This window comes from Aedes aegypti, chromosome 3, assembly GCF_002204515.2.
Source record: "Aedes aegypti strain LVP_AGWG chromosome 3, AaegL5.0 Primary Assembly, whole genome shotgun sequence".
Lineage (NCBI taxonomy): Eukaryota > Metazoa > Arthropoda > Insecta > Diptera > Culicidae > Aedes > Aedes aegypti.
In genome coordinates this window covers 336,360,517-336,378,853 of record NC_035109.1, presented here as the reverse complement: position 1 = coordinate 336,378,853, position 18,337 = coordinate 336,360,517, and the positions used below count along the sequence as shown (strand labels likewise).

General features: G+C 40.9%; 1 protein-coding gene across 1 annotated transcript in view; it reads right to left on the bottom strand.

Annotated features, from left to right (window-relative positions):
- The window catches only part of LOC5571211, a 579,023-nt gene that overhangs the window by 354,178 nt on the left and 206,508 nt on the right, over positions 1 to 18,337 (bottom strand). The window lies entirely within an intron of this gene.

The following is an 18,337-nucleotide window of genomic DNA, read 5'->3' as shown; positions in this document are numbered from 1 at the left end:
AAACATGATGAGTTTTGAAATTGAAAGAGATGGTACTCAAAGCACGAAGACAACTTAAGCTATCAGAACATAAAATGTAAACATTTGGTGGACAATCCTTTATCAAGGTACAAGCAAAGTATGAAGCAATCAATTCTGCAATGAATATGGAGCAAGGTGATTTTAGTTTATGAAATGAGCCAATACTCCAAAACCCACGATACCTTGAGCTAAGGATCCATCCGTGAATTTCTTCAACATGTTTAACACACACAGGACATAAAAAACGTGTCGCGCGAAACGAATTCAATTGCTGGAGCTATCACAGAGCACTCTCAGGCAAAACGCAAGCAAATCGACTAAAAGTGAAACACAACTCTACTAATATCTGAAAAAAAAACACATTTATCACTTTTAAAAATATATTCCCACAGAACATTTGCAAGTGGCATCCGCCGAATCTAATTTTCACAAGCCGAAACGAAAAAAAAACAATGCGGAACGAGGTAAACGTGACACAAACTTCCTTAAGAGCTATCATTATTCCAGCCAAGAAATTCAAAATTTTGCCGTCAGGCGGCGCTATTGATCATGAAACTCTTGTTTTGCGGATATTAAAGAATCCTAACCATTTAGAAAGATGGCATTTTCGGCAAAGTTGTCAAATAATTCAAGGACTATCATTACTCGCGCTAGTTGATTCAAAATGCCACCAAGTGGCGCTAGAGTGCATGAATGTTTTGTTTTGTAAATATCTTAGGATCCTGACCACTTAAGAAGATTGAATCTGCGGCAAAATTGTTGAGTAAGTCAAGGGCTAAAATTGTTCGAGTTAGTTCTGGATCGAGTCTGTCGACTTAAATAATGATAGCTCTTGAGCTACTGAACAACTTTGCCAAATACGCAATCTATTCAAGTGGTCACTAGGGCCACCTGGTGTTCAAATTTTGAAACAACTGGCTCGAACAACGATAGCGTTTGATCTGCTGAACAACTTTGCCGAAGAGGCCATCTTTCTAAGTGGTCAGGCTCCTGAGATATTTGCAAAACAAAAGTTTCATACACACTACCGCAGCCTGGTGGCGGAGTTGCGTATTTGAATGATTTTTCTACATTCAATTTAGATGATTCTCATGTGCGTTTCGTTGCTCTACGACGACTCGTTGTCCGCTGTTGCTGTTCGGGTTGTCATGGTTGACCAGTTGGATGCCGAGGTCGGTCCAGCGATTCCAATTGGAGGATGAATTTCGGTTCACTGGCGCTCCGACGACTCAAGCCGGTGATACGCTACGTACTATTCAGAGTAGTTCTACTCCGACGAAGACCTTTTGCCGGTGCTACTACGCGATCTATTCAACTAGTCCCCGACGGTGGACGTAGTCTACTCCGAAGCTGGCCGGAAAGATGCCGAAATCGTTCGTAGGATTCCGATGGAGGGAAACTTCCTGTTCACAGGCGCCCCGACGGCCATATGCCGGTGCTGTTTTGCGAATTACTCAGCTAGATATCGGCGGTGGACCCAGTCAACTCCTACTCGACGGTGATCAGCCATGCTGGTTGGAGGATGACTTCCGTTTTGAAGGCGCCCGACGACTTATTACCGATACAACGCTACGCCCGCTCTATTCGATTTAGTCCCCGACGGAGAATGTAGCCTACTCCGAACGCGGCCTGGAACTCTCTGGTCTTCACGCCATCTCCTCTGCATCGACGACATAATCTCACATGTTCTGCACGATGTTGTCCGAATTTAGGACGCTTTCGGTTTCTGACATTATCTCGCTTCGTATATCCCTGAATCGAGGACAATCGAATATGATGCTATATATTTGGACAGGCCGGACAGTGTGGAGACTCTGCGTGTCCAAATCTGTACAGATATTTCCCGAAGCATCCATGGCCTGACAAAAACTGGGTCAGGAAGAAGTTAACTTCTCCATGTTTCCTGGTCGTCCACAACGACACTTTGGGAATTAGTCTGTGGGTCCACCTTCCTTTCTCCGAGTTATTCCACTCCTGCTGCCACTTGACCATTGTATCCAATCTGATGGTATTCCTCACATTCCTAGTGTCCCTTTGCTAGTAATCTGCAATGTCCTCAACCAGAGTGATGGAGATAGGGATAATTCCGGCGATAACTCACACTGCCTCCAACGATATAGTGCGGTATGCACTCGCCACCCGTATAGCCATGTGTCGGAACATACCTGACAACTTCTCTCGATTGAATTTGCTGACCAGCACCACCTCCGTTTGGCTCATCACACAACTTCAGCTTGACTCCAGTCATGCACAATACAATGATGTTTGCGCTACGTTAGGGACACCATGTGGACCGGGAGATTCGTCCAGCTTCAATCCTTTTCCTTGTCAGGGCACATTTCAGATGGTGTTACTGGGCTGTTAATCTTCGCCATAACTATTCGATAGGTGTTGCCCCAGGGATTTGCGTCAGCTTCCCGGCACAACTCCTTGTAGCAGTTCGATTTACTCGACGCTATCTCCCGTTTGAACGCGGCTTTGGTCAGCCGGTAGGTCACCTTATGCTCTACCATGATCTAGCTCTCTGTACGCGTCTAAATTGCTAAACGTTTGGATGTATTCACGTTTCTTATAACACACGCAGTCATCTACATATCGTTCACAAACTCTCTTCTGTATCTGTTTCTTCTTCAGAGGTTTCAAGCACTCCTGTTCTAGCTTCTCCATTATCACGTTAACAATTACAGGTGACAGTGGCGAAACCATATCCAAACGTTTGGCCGTATACCGTCCCTTGGTATACAAAGGTTGATTCACCAGTTACATTAACTGCTTCAATGAAGCTTTCCTTGTCTATGTTCGTGTCACTCCATCTTTCCTCCAGGCACCTTATCGCGTAGTCCACTGGCATATTTGTATAAAGGTATACAACATCCAGCGAAAACAGAACCTCTCCTTCTTCCGTCTGAACACCTGTTGTTTCGTTGGCAAAATCGAAGCTGTTTCACATGGAAATCCGTTTTCCCAACCACATTTCCGATTATGTCCAACAGGCATCTAGGCATCTACACTCCCGTGCATAAGTTTGGGTTCACCCCCCAAAAAACATACAAGTGTTTTGTCCATATCTCTGTGATAACACATCCAATTGAAACTCTCTAAGCCGCATTCGAAAGGCAAAGAGTTATTCTTACTTCGTATGTATTTTTCCAAAAACATTCTTTGAACTTTGTATACTAAATTTTTACTTAAAATTGTTAAATTTTTAAAAAAATACACTGAAAAATCATATCTTATTTCCTCAGCATTGAATCGACCAAAATTTTAAATCAAAGTGTCATTAGCATCGTAATCTTATATTCTTTGAAGAGACCTCACGAAATTTTGGCGGAAAAATCTGGAAAGTATTCAAAATCAATCGAGAGACGAACCAGCCAAGGGCTGAAAGTCTCTCAAATAAAGAAAATTCATTCATTCATTCAAAATCAATGAAACAGTCAGTCAAGTCATCGTGCAAAAGTTTGGGTTCACCCCTCAGTATGGAATCTGAGAAATCTCATACCAATCATGTACACGCCACTATTTGCGCTCAAAAAAGCTTTAAACTATTAAAATCGGTTGAAAAATGGCAGAGATATTGACAAAAATGATGTTCGTGTGGCTCAGGTGAACCCAAACTTTTGCACGATTTGCATCATTCTTAGGGGTGAACCCAAACTTTTGCACGATGACTTGACTGACTGTTTCATTGATTTTGAATACTTTCCAGATTTTTCCGCCAAAATTTCGTGGGGTCTCTTCAAAGAATATAAGATTACGATTCTAATGACACTTTGATTTAAAATTTTGGTCGATCGAGGAAATTAGATATGATTTTTCAGTGTATTTTTTGAAAAATTTAACAATTTTAAGTAAAAATTTAGTATACAAAGTTCAAAGAATGTTTTTGGAAAAATACATACGAAGTAAGAATAACTCTTTGCCTTTCGAATGCGGCTTAAAGAGTTTCAATTGGACGTGTTAGCACAGAGATATGCACAGAACACTTTTGTATGTTTTTTAGGGGGTGAATCCAAACTTTTGCACGGGAGAGTATGTTGTATGTTGCCGATCTTATTTATCGTGGAAACCACTGGTCTTAGCGTTCGGGTTTCCTTGTGTATTTTCGGTAGTCCGTAGATCCCTGGAGGGTTGCAGCTTGATTACTTTAGCTACCGTTGGGTAAGGACATCTTCTTTTCCAATCCTCGAGAAAGCTGTTGATTTGGTTTTGAGAATTCTGTTGGTTGGACTAGATTCTTAATCTTGGTGTTGTATTCTTCTACGTCCAGAATCACCGTTCTACTTCCATTATCCGCTCTCATGCTAATTGTAATGTTTGTTTTTAAAATTTTAACTTTAAAAATGTAACTTTAGACGCCTGATGAAAGCTGTAACGAAATACGTAACGCAAAATATGCTGTTTTTGTCTGTTGACACCGAGAAAAACCAATTTATAATCTACTAGTGGTCCCGGCAAACTTCGTCTTGCCTTCAAGTAGACTGTTGGAAAACGCTATGGTTCGTCCCATACAAAATGACAGTTTCATTCACTCTCGTTTTTCCGACTTAAACGGTGAATATCCTACAATTGATCTACACACAAACACGTCGGAACCCGTAACAAACGAAACGGAGAAAGAATCATTCAGATCCGCTGACCCGTTCGTAAGTCATTTCGTGACATACAAACACCATTCCATTTTTATTTATATAGATATAAATAAAAATGGAATGGTGTTTGTATGCCACTAAAGGGCTTGATACCGGTACAACTCATTTTCATAATTCTTTCATTGGTGCAATCGTCCAGGTTTCCAACGTGTGCGTGCGTTGAAAAAAAAAATAAGGAAGTCTTCGGAATAGTTGTTATAACGGGAAAACACTAATGTGTCATTTTGTGTTGGAGATTGCATGCCATTTTTCTACAGTATACTTGATGGCAAAACGAAGTTTGCCGGGACCACTAGTATTAAATAATTTTTGTAGTATTTGCTAGTGTACCTCCAATAAATTTCTTGAAAAATCTTGTAAAAATCTTTAAATGAGTCTCTAGAACTATGCACCAGAATTCACTGCAAGAAAAAAGAGGACTTGAGACTGACTTTAGAGAATTTAAAAAAAAATAGGAACTTTAGGAACCTTCCGTCTTTTTAGAGACTTTGAATGAAATTGACACCAAATCTCGAGCAAGAGACCTGCTACCAGCCCTACTGTATATACAACTACTGAGCACAATGAAAGAAGCAGGTCTGGGATGGAACCCATGACAAATCAAAAGTGATAGCCATTGGACTACCAACCTCGTCTTATGAAAACTATTATAAAAAACTTTGAAAACTCTTTTCTCCATTATGGGAAACTTTGAAAATGTTTCTCAAAAACACAAACTCCAAGTTGGTATATTTTACGGGTTTCACATGCTTGTCTCTTTTAATCAAGATCAACTTTCTGTGAAAAAACAACTGAGCTACATAAAAGTTGCATAATAGCCCCCATTGGTCGTTGCGTGACCGGTTTGTGCTCTATCTGTGTAGCTCATTGTCGATACAAGCGGCGGCATTGCATACGAGTACGGCGACGATGATGAACCTAGTGGCATACAGAACTACATTCCATGAAGTGCCAACCGACTCTCCAGAACGGAACGAGAAGCATCATTGTTGTAACAGTCGGTCGGTCGGTCGGTATAGATAACTAAGCCGATGGTTGTGCCATAGCTAATGGGGAAGCATGCAACTGCTACCGCGTGAGATAAGAGGACGAACTTATCGAAGGGAAGGAAACGACGACAGACTCGGTGAAGGACAGCGGACATTTTTTCCATTAGGTGAATGTATCGCCGCGCGTTGATGACATTCCATCATCGTGGTCGTGTGGAAGTAGAATAAATGGCGCCGACTCGTACAATGTTGGACTCGCCTCCTCCGGAGGTTGGATGTTAGTTTTGCATCACTCAAAGCTTCAGTTCGAAATCTAAATTTGTCATTCATAATAGCGCTTGAATCATGCATCTCTCCTTCTGAGAAAACCGTCAATCAAAACTATCCGCCAACAGTCCGCCTCGATCCTTCGAGAATGGTGAAGCTGATAATTCCACCTCTCACCTCTCATATTACCATAGATGACAGTGAATTCTTGACATCCTCGCTCGGCCGTCGAAATTCACATGACCCCACTATGGGTGACCAGGCGGCCAAAAATCAAAAAAATACTCGTTTTTCTTATACATCATTCCATAGTAAACACTTCAATTAAGATATTCATCATTTCTCTATTGGCTTTATTTCAATGATTGTCTAGAAAACTTGTTTTTTTTTTTGTTTTAAATACTACATCATATTTGATATAAATATGACATCAGAAGGCAAAAATATTATTGACCGCAAGTTTATATGGATACTGCCTATAGTGCATCCTAACGTTTGACGATGAAGTTGCTTGAGTTGCGATGACCTCAGTCAACTTGGAGCGCACACACGCGAGGACGATGACAAACGACAACGAAGGACAACCACTAAAACCCAATGGCCAACAAACGCGTAAGCAATTTTCGACAAATTAAGCCGACCTGTGCCTCTGACATTTGGCTGTGCTCTTCCCCGAGGGTGGTGCCGCGCCTGTGACAAGATTTGCAATCTTATAGAGTACGTGCTATGCAATCGTCGCCATGTAGTGACCGACGGACGCGACGGAGACGAACCCTTCTCTTCAGATGGGAGCGCGTTCGATGGTGTTGCAATGATGAACTGTGACTCCTCTCGTGGTTAGGCTTTGTTCAATCATCGTTTCTCTATGTAAGAGTAGAATTCACTTTTTAAATGGGTTGCAGAATATTTAACGGGGAATGGGATATCTAGGGAGATTTTAGATCAGATTCACAATTATTTTGTTCCAATCTCATTCGCAATTCTGTTGGTGTCCCGATCTGATTTCAGTAGTTCAGAGAACTCTTGCTTGCAATCGGCCAACATCTCAAAGACTGCATAGTTGAGTTCCGATCAAAATTTGTTGGCCCGCAATTTGGCCTCAATAGACAAACTATAATCCTTTTCTATCGCAAGTAGTCCCCACATCAAGTACCGGAAATGAGAGTATCGCACACCCCAAACCATCTACCAACGCTGATAATAAAACATCACAACTCGAATAGGTACATTATTACCACTTAGTTATCACTTCATCGATATCTGCCTCTCTCGATTCCTCGTACATTCAGTAGGTACTTTGATTTCTCAAAGCGTTGTCATAACTCAACCCTACTCACATAGCCTAGACCCTCGTCGATTGTGTTGGTTCAACGCATCAGTTTGGTTCAGTTGGACGCTTCACTTGTGCTCCACCTTAAGTAATGAATTGTGTCAGCTGTCCAGTATCTCCCCAGTTCTATCGTCTTTTTCGTCGTCGTATCGCAAGGGCCCCAAGGAGCGGGAATTGGTGGTTGTTGGTGGGAAAAACGATGAACCCCTTTCGCTGCCGTTTCATTTGCAGGGCTGGTACCAGAATTGTTTTATTTGTCACTATTTTGATGCATGTTTCTATTGTTATAGATACCTTTTCATCAAAATGGTATCATTTTTTTACTTTACGTCAATCCTGGTGGTGAATTCCAAGGTCTCATGATATCTTCAGAGATTCTTACTATTCCACACTTCCACATGTTCTTCAGCAATTTCTTGTCAGGTTTTTTCCTCGACGAATCTTCTGGTAATTTCATTTAAGATTTATTTTGAAACTCTTCCAGAAACTCCTCTAAGGCTAGGGTTCCTCTATCGAATTCATGCAGAGGTTATTCCAGCATTTTTTGAAAGGATGCTTAAGTAAATTCATCCTGATTTTTTTTTACAGAAAATTCCTTAACGTTCCAATGATACTAGCTTCAGTTATTTTTTTTAACAGCCATTATTGTAGAATTCTCGCGATTTACGCCACTTTACTGTATGAGTAAGTGTGTTATATCACATTAGAGTGGTTCAAAAAATCGTTTTTGCTCCACACCGCTCATTCGATTCTAGATCGAATTCTGAGTGTCCTCCCAAAGTTTGAGCTCATTTGGATGAAAACTGAGACTGCACAAGCCCTTTAAAGTTTATATGGGAATTACTATGGGAAACGCAAGCAATTCATTCAATCGGTCATAGTGTTTGCCCATGTGCTCTTGGGGATTAGAGCCACGTTGATACTGTGAGATACATTTATCAGCTACAAGTTTGCCAAAGACCGTTTTCAAATCGGACGCCTCAGTAATTAGTTATTGATTTATATCCAGTCACAAATTCTTCAGCAGTGCTCAATTAACTTCTGAACAGGCAACATTGCTGCATCTGGCGCGAAAGATAGCACGCAAAAATCATGGCTACTATGTTTTACTGCATATATCCAGTGATGCCTGCAGAACAGCCCAATAATTATAGCCAAAGTTTAACAACTCATTCAAAAATCAATAACTAATTACTGGGGCGTCCGATTCAAAAACGGTCTTCGGCAAAGTTGTAGCTGCTTTTTATATCTCACAGTATCAACGTAGTTCTAATCCCCAAGAGCACATGTGCAAACACTATGACCGATTGAATGAATTGCTTGCGTTTCCCATAGTAATTTCCATATAAACTTTAAAGGGCTTGTGCAGTCTCAGTTTTCATCCAAATGAGCTCAAACTTTGAGAGGACACCCAGAATTTGATCTAGAATCGAATGAGCGGTGTGGAGCAAAAACGATTTTTTGAACCACTCTAATATCACATGCTCATTAAAAAGTGTTAGTATAGTTCAACAACGAACAAAAATGTTACAGTAAAACAATTTCTTGGTTTTTATGACAGGATTTTGAACAAAAAAATGGAACTCGACTAAACGAATGCGGACCACTGTATCAGCCCTGCATTCATGTCGTGTGCACTCCGCTCCGGATGGTTCAATTACGGGAGGGAGAAATTATACATATTTGTTTGAATTATTATCGATTCTCTGATTACGACGCTCATGGTTTAGCACCTGGATCGGTCTTTGTACTATGGATCTTGTGTACACAACACTACCCAACTGGTGGTGTACTTTTGCCGGAGTGTACTTTTGCTATAGACACAGACAGACAGCCGGCATCAGATAACCGAGATATCTCTCCGATGGATGCAACAAGGAAAAACGAGCTTCCTACCTAGGTAGTCGTCTATCGTTTGGCCCCCACTTTGCCGTGGGGGTTTTTCTTCGTCCTACCCCGTTCCAATCAAGCACCCGCTGAAGTAGGTAGAAGTGTGGTTGATTGCTGTTTGATATATTTTTTTTATCATCGATAGAAGTGAAAATGGGGAATCAATTGATAGTTGTTGCTATAGGAACATAATGATGCATTCTCAATGTAGGTCGATAAGAGTTGGGGGCATAAATGGGAATGGGCTTATACTGGGACAGATTCGTCCGGTTGATACAATGGATTGTTAGAGCATGATGAATTGATACACTTTGGGTTACAATGTGACAAGAGTTTCCACTTGTGACGTATTTCAATTGGATCGGCTTGTACGATCTCCAATCTGCTTGTTGCACATGTCGAACTGGAGGTTGTAGTTCAAAAATTTAATTTTTCATGTTCTTGAACAATATTCGATTCTCAGACGGGATTATTCGAAACCTTTAAAAATCTCACACAGGATACTGTTCGTAACCCAGACGAGGTTTTGTTCTGATCCCAGACGGAATACTGTTACAATTGCAGACGGGATTATATTTCAATACCAGACAGATTTTCTTCTAATCCCAGACGGGATTCTGTACAAATTCCAGACGGTATTTTGCTTGAATTCCAGAGATGGGATTCTGTTAGAATTTCAGACGTGATTCTGCTCGAATCGCATACAGAATTATGTTCGAATCCAAGACGGGATTTTGTTCGCATCACAGATGGGATTATGTGCGAATCTTTGACGGGATTTTGTTCGATTCGGTTAGAATCTCAGTCGAGATTCTGTTCGAAATCCAGATGAGATTCTGTTCGAAAACCAGACGGGATTCTGTTAGAAGTCTGTTGGAATCCCAGACGGAATTCTGTTGGAATCCTACACGGGATTCTGTTCGAATCCCATACGGGGTTCTGTTCGAATCCCAAACAGGATTCTTCTCGAATCCCAGACGAAATTTTGTTCAAATCCCAGACGAGATTCTATTCGAGTCCCAAAAAGGATTCTATTCGAATCCCAGACGGGATTATGTTCAAATCCACAACAGAATTCTGTTCGAATCCCAAAGGAAATTCTGTTCAAATCCCAGACGAAATTCTATTCGAATCCCAGACGGGGTTATGTTCAAATCCCAAACAGAATTCTGTTCAAATCACAGACGGGATTATGTGCGAATCTTAGACGGGATTTTGTTCGAATCCCAGACGTGATTCTGTTCGAATTCCAGACGGGATTCTGTTCGAGTCTCAGAAGGGCTGATACTCGAATCCCAGAAAGGGTTCTGTTCGAATCCCAGACAGGATTTTGTTCGAATCCTAGACAGGATTTTGTTCGAATCACAGACGGGATTATGTGCGAATCTTTGACGGGATTTTGTTCGAATCCCTGACGTGATTCGGTTAGAATCTCATTCGAGATTCTGTTCGAAATATAGATGAGATTCTGTTCGAATCCCAGACGGGATTCTGTTCGAATCCCAGACAGGATTCTGTTCGAATCCCAGACAGGATTCTGTTCGAATCCCAGACAGGATTCTGTTCGAATCCCAGACGGGATTCTGTTCGAATCCCAAACAGGATTCTGCTCGAATCCCAGACGAAATTCTGTTCAAATCCCAGACGAGATTCTATTCGAATCCCAGACGGGATAATGTTCAAATCTTAAACAGGATTCTGTTCGAATCCCAGACGGGATTCTGTTCGAATCCCAGAAGAGAACTGATCGAATCCCAGACAGGATTCTGTTCGAATCCCAGACGAAATTTTGTTCGAATCCCAGACGAGATTCTGTTCGAATCCCAGAGGGGTTCTGTTCAAATTCCAGACAGGATTCGGTTCAAATACCTGACGAAATTCATCTCAAATCCCTGACGGGATTCTGTTCGAATTTCAGACAGGATTCTTTTCGAATCCCCGACGGGATTCTGTTCGAATCCCAGACGAAATTCTGTTCGAATCCCAGACAGGATTCTGTTCGAATCCCAGACAGAATTTTGTTCGAATCCTAGACAGGATTTTGTTCGAATCACAGACGGCATTATGTGCGAATCTTTGACGGGATTTTGTTCGAATCCCTGACGGGATTCGGTTAGAATCTCAGTCGAGATTCTGTTCGTAATCCAGATGAGATTCTGTTCGAATCCCAGACGGGATTCTGTTAGAAGTATGTTCGAATCCCAGATGGGATTCTGTTCGAATCCCAGACGAAATTCTGTTCAAATCCCAGACGAGATTCTGTTCGAATCCCAGACGGGATTCTGTTCGAATTCCAGACGAAATTCTGTTCGAATCCCAGACGAGATTCTGTTCGAATCCCAGACGGGATTCTGTTCGAATTCCAGACAGGATTCGGTTCAAATTCCTGACGAAATTCATCTCAAATCCCTGACGGGATTATGTTCGAATTTCAGACGGGATTCTATTCGAATCCCCGACGGGATTCTGTTCGAATACCAGACGAAATTCTGTTCGAATCCCAGACGAGATTCTGTTCGAATCCCAGACAGGATTTTGTTCGAATCCTAGACAGGATTTTGTTCGAATCACAGACGGGATTATGTGCGAATCTTTGACGGGATTTTGTTCGAATCCCTGACGTGATTCGGTTAGAATCTCATTCGAGATTCTGTTCGAATCCCAGACGAAATTCTGTTCAAATCCCAGACGAGATTCTATTCGAATCCCAGACGGGATAATGTTCAAATCTCAAACAGGATTCTGTTCGAATCCCAGACGGGATTCTGTTCGAATCCCAGACGAAATTCTGTTCGAATCCCAGACGAGATTCTGTTCGAATCCCAGACGGGATTCTGTTCGAATTCCAGACAGGATTCGGTTCAAATTCCTGACGAAATTCATCTCAAATCCCTGACGCGATTCTGTTCGAATCCCAGACGAAATTCTGTTCGAATCCCAGACGAGATTCTGTTCAAATCCCAGACAGGATTTTGTTCGAATCACAGACGGCATTATGTGCGAATCTTTGACGGGATTTTGTTCGAATCCCAGACGGGATTCTGTTCGAATTCCAGACAGGATTCGGTTCAAATTCCTGACGAAATTCATCTCAAATCCCTGACGGGATTCAGTTCAAAACACAGACAGAATACTGTTCGAATCACAGAAGGGATTCTATTCGAATCCCCGACGAGATTCTGTTCAAATACCAGACGGTATTCTGTTCGAATACCAGACGGGATTCTGTTCGAATCCCAGACGGGAACTGTTCGAATCCCAGACGGGATTCTATTCGAATCCCAGAGGAGAACTGTTCGAATCCCAGACGGAATTCTGTTGCAATCCTAGACGGGATTCCGTTCGAATCTCAGTTGGGATTCTGTTCGAATCTCAGATAAGATTATGTTCAGAATTTCAGACGGGATTCTATTCGAATCCCAGACGAGATTCTGTTCGAATACCAGACGGTATTCTGTTTGAATACCAGACGGGATTCTGTTCGAATCCCAGACGGGAACTGTTCGAATCCCAGAGGAGAACTGTTCGAATCCCAGACGGAATTCTGTTGCAATCCTAGACGGGATTCCGTTCGAATCTCAGTTGGGATTCTGTTCGAATCTCAGATAAGATTATGTTCGAATCCAAGACGGGATTCCGTTCGAAACCTATACGAGATTCTGTTCGAATCACAAACGGGTTTCTGTTTAAATCCCAGACGGGTGTCTTTTCGAATCCCAGACGAGATTCTGCTCAAATCCCAGACGAGATTCTGCTCAAATCCCAGACGAGATTCTGTTCGAATCCCAGACAAGATTCTGTTCGAATCCCAGATGGGATTCTGTTTGAATCCCAGACGATATTCTGTTCAAATTCCTGACAGGATTCTGTTTGAACTCCAGGCGGGATTCTGTTCGATTTCCAGACGGGATACTGTTCGAATCTCAGAAGAGATTCTGTTCGAAACCCAGACGAGATTCTGTTCGATTCGCAGTCGAGTTCAAATCCCAGACGGGATTCTCTACGAATTCCGGACAGGATTTTGTTCGAATCCCAGATGTGATTCTTTTGGAATCTCAGACGGGATTCTGTTCGAATTCCAGAAGGGGTTCTGTTCGAAATCCAAACGAGATTCCGTTCGAATCCCAGACGAAATTCTGTTCGAATCCCAGACGGGATTCTTTCGGAATCCTTTTAGCGTTTCTGTCGCAATCCCAAACTGGATTCTATATTAACACAAAACAGGATTCTGACGCAACCCTAACGGGATTCTTATGGGATCGCAAACGCAATTCTGTTAGAATTTCAGAAAGGCGTTTTTAAAGGACTCTTTCGGAATCCCAAACAGGATTGTCAGAATCTGTCCAGAAGGGTTTATTTCGGAATTTTAAAGCGATTTTGTTGAAATCTCTTATTTTTTGAATCCCTGAAGTGATTTTCTCGGAATCCTATAAACAATTATTTCGATATACCTGATATGTATACATCTATCCTAAAAGAAATTTGTACGTTCTACTCTCCATTAGGGATTTTCCTGGAAATTCATAACAAAAATCTTTTAATGATAAAGTAGAGATTCCTTCACGAATCTTTCTAATTTTCCAGCCATGCTTCTCATTGGAATCTTTTGAAATTTTGTTAGGTATTCCTACAAGGATTTCTTCATAAGCTCTTAATCTGAATTTTTCTATTACATTTTCATGAATGCTACTTGAATTTCTTTCTCAAAGTGTTTAATGTAGAAGTGAATTCTTTATGAATTTCAAAATGGATTTTTCCAGAATTTGTCATGGATTCTTGTAACAATTTCGTACGGTAATCTTTTCTAGCATCTATCCATCCAGAAATTTTTGAATGCATTCTGCTCACAATTCCTCCTCGTATTCCCCCAAGTAGTTGACTAGAGTCTTCCTTATCCTAGCGGTAAAGCCCGCAACTACAAAGCAAGGCCATGCAAACAGTGTTAATAATTCAATATGCAGTCGGTCTAGGATCTTTTCATAATGGAAATTTCCTTGATTTCTCTAAGAAGCCAAACTGTGTTTTTTCTAGTTGCATCCATAAACATCTCGGTTAACCTTTCGGTCGTCGCGCGAATTTTTGTAACGCGAATAGTCGCGCGTTGTACTTTGTACAACACCCTTGGTTTTGCGAATATCCCAGGAGTCTGACCACTTAGAAAGATGACGTTTTCGGCAAAGTTGTTCAGTAGCTCAAGGGCTATCATTATTTTAGCTAAGAAATTCGGGATTTTGCCACTAGGCGGCGCTAGTGAGCATGAAACTTTTGTATCGCAGATCTCAGAATCCTGACCACTTAGAAAGATGGCGTCTTGGGCAAAGTTGCTCGGTAACTTATGGACTATCATTGTTAGAGCTAGTTGATTCAAAAATATGCCACCAGGCGGTGCTAGTGAGCAGAAAACATTTGTTTCGCAAATATCTCAGGAGCCTGATCACTTAGAAAGATGGCGTCTTCGGCAGAGTTGTTCAGCAGCTCAAATTATTTCTTTGTTTAACCTTAAAAGTTCGAGATTTTGTAAAATAATGATATTTCCTGAGCTTCTAAACAACTTTGCTGAAGGTGCCTGCCTAAAAAGTCAAGATCCTGCAGTATCCGCAAAACAAAAATTGTATGCTTAATAGCGCCGCTTGGTGGCAAAAATCCTATTTCTTGCCTCAAATAATGATAGTCCTTGAGCTACTATACTACTTTGTCGAAGACACTATCTCTCTAAGTGGTCAGGCTCCTGAGATATCTGCAAACAAAAGTTTCATGCACACTAGCGCCGCCTTGTGGAAAAATTTTGAATCAACTAGCTCGAACAATGATAGTCCTTAACTTACTAAACAACTTTGCCGAAGACGCCTTCCTTTTAAATGGCCAGGATCCTGAAATATTTGCAAAACAAAAGTAAAACTAAAGGTGGGCATGGCCACCTAGCGATCAAATTCCGAATTAAATGCGGTACCATCAGATAGCGCTTCACCTCCAGAACAACTTTACTAAAGACCCCAAGTTTCTATAGTATCTGGATTTTGGGATATACCGAGTTAAAACTATGGTTTACTCGAACCGTATATAGTGCGTTCATTATTATGCGACTTTCATGTATATTTGTTGATTTTACCGCATTATCAAGGGTCATACTGTAAAAAAAACCGTCGAGTATTGTTCTCAAGAATATTCTTGAAGAATACGTTTTGGTTTGGTGTCGATAGATATCTTTGTTGCAAAATGATAGCATATAAATCATAACTGTTGTACAAAGTACAACAGCGCGACAGTCCGAAGGTTAAGAATTCCTTCGGTATATTTTTTTTAAAATCATTTCAAGGAATTTATCAAGATTTCCACTTCGAACTCTTGCAGCAAAATTTCTTGCAAGTATACCTTAAAGGTTTTCTTCTAGGCGCTCCTTAGGGAATCTTTCCAATATGTTTCGTTTTGTGACAGAGATTCGTTCAAGAGTTTTTTTCAGGGAATCCTCCAATAATTTCTTCTCAAGGATTTTTCCCGATTTTTTTAAATAATTTTCTGGCTTTCCTCGAGAAGATGCGTCTTGAAATTTCGCTCTAAATTACCTACACTAACAAATGCTCTTAAGATTCATCCCAGGTTTTTTCATTAATGCTAGCAGTAATTCTTTTGAGAATTTTCCACTGATTTCTTCTCGGAACTTCCCCAGGAGGATACTCTTTCCCTTCTTGAATTTCTCCAGAGATTTTTCCAAGGAGTCTTAAATTTCTTAAGATGTTCCTTTAGGAATTCCTTCGAGCATTCCATCCAGGAACACCTACTTGCAAGTTCTGTCGTGCACTAATATTTGCAAACATTCCTCCAACTATTTCTTAAAAAAATCTCCAATAAATCCTGCCATCCGATCCTATCCTGCCAAGAGTCCTTAGAGAATTTCTCAACATTTCCCTGCAAAGAGCCTATCAGGTACTATTTCTAGGCTTCGTCCAGAAATTATCAAAAGAGTTTTGTATTCCTTGTTCATATTTTCGAACATTTTTTGGACGGGGTTTCGTTGGAATTCGGTTTCAATCTTTGTATGAAATTGTTTTTTCATTCCCCACAATATACCTAACGTTGCCTAGTCATGCCCACGATAATCGACAAGAAAATGCTCCCCATTGTTGGTCGTCACTGACTCCACACACCTCCGTCCGGTTTCTTGTGTCGCACACATACACACTGCACTGTCACACTCGTCCATCCCGGTGTCCAACCGGAAACGAGTGAAGGATGAAAAAGGGGTTTTTAATTATAAATGATTGATTTGGGGATTCCAATTGCTCCATCTTCTTCAAGCTGTCTGTGTGTCACAACGACGACGACGGGGATGGGGGGAAATTTGCATAACACTCCATCACTTTATCACCGTGACGCGACGCTTCTCGATGTGAACAATATTGTGCTGTGTAGTTGTGACTGAGACCCCCTCCCCGCTCATTCTCCTTCAGAACAATGTTGATCTTCCCGAGTCGTTCCTCGGTGACATCCGCGACCGGTAATTTTATTGAAATGTTGGACATTCTTCGTTCCGTCGTCGTCGTCGTCGGCGAAATTTTTATATTCTTCGAAACGAGCGCGCGTTAACCTGATCACCACATTTATATTCGATGTTCAGGTTTTCAATCTGTTGTCAAATTTAAAATCCATTCGCGTGTCGCTCTTGTCGTTGTCATACCGTCACGCTTTTTGTATGGAGGCACTGTAGGTGGGAAAACAAAATTTTTCGACAAAATTCCAAGAATTTTTATAATGCACAAAATCCTGCAAGTATTACCTCAGATATACAATATTGGATAATACATTCACAACTTTTTCGGTTTTCCATACGAATTGGTCATCTTTAGAGGTTTCGATCTGTGTTATTTATAGACCGATTTGAATAAAATTTTAAAAGTTCTTCAGACATAATTTGAATTTCAACATATATTTTTGAGTGAGTGTTCCTATCACTAGTTCAAAATAATGGTTTTACTACTGTGATTTTCCTACATGTTTTAGGACTTTCGTTGCTAATTTTGGGTTCCTGGCCCACAGTCAGCGGGGGGAATGCAGTTCCGAGTCTCCCAAATTGGCAGAGTTCGCGAGCGGCACATTCCAGGGATGATGATGATGATGCTGCACCAGAGAGGTCATCGCTCTCGAACAAATCCAAATCAACGTCAAATTACGATAAAAAAAATCCTCTCGATGATTTATCAAATATTTGCCCGGTCATCGCCGGTGCAGTATCCACCATGGATTGTATCAGTTAATGAATCAAATCTATTTAGTTATTATTTTGGCAGCGCAATGTCGCACCAAGCTCCGGACGACAGTCACATACACATTTTGTTGTGTCTATTAGCAGAGAAACGACGAACGTGACTTTTATTTTTCGGTGTCGTGCGGGTCGCAGGTCGCAACTCTCACAGGGACTATCCGGTGACAACCCGCGTTCTTGATGGGGGGGACAAGGGAGCGAAGAGGCACGCTTTTACTGCGCTTTCCATGTTGACAAAGTTTTGAATGGAATTGTTGTTTGGAACAGATTTTTCGTGTCACATCTCGTTTCTCTTTTTCTTTTCTTTTTCGTTTGTAGCCATGTCCAGTGACACGGTTTATTTTGTGTTTGACAACGGCTTTATAATGCTGTTGCTTGCACGTTTTTTTTTCTCCTCCAAGTACGAGAGCAAGTGAGTTGTTTCGAGGAATTCAACGAATTGAGTTGTTTGCTCTTTGAATTCAATTTAAACTTGATAAAGAGAATGAATATTGAATTCGACATGGAGATGAGACTGTAGTTTGAAAAAAACTTTTCGTGTCCTGGCATGGAAAGTAGAATACGAATAAAGCAGTAGGCATAATTATCATGTACAGGTATGTTCCGTTTCTATCAACACGATCGCCAATTTTCAGTTGACAAAAACGGAACCGTGATAAAAACGGAATAATTTTCTTAGACAAAATATTTTATAAATTCGAAAAAAAAAATACAGTTTTGTCAGAGTAATACACATTTTCATCTTATAAATACATAATTGATGTTTAGGAGCTGTGAGGAGAATTTGGGCGGTTAATTCTTATGGGTTCGTAATGAAAGTTGATTGCAGACTCTTATTATGATTTTGTAATAGATCATCAATAGTTTTAGTTTTCATGGTAAGAATTTCAGAAAATGTAATATATAATATTAAAATGATAATCACATA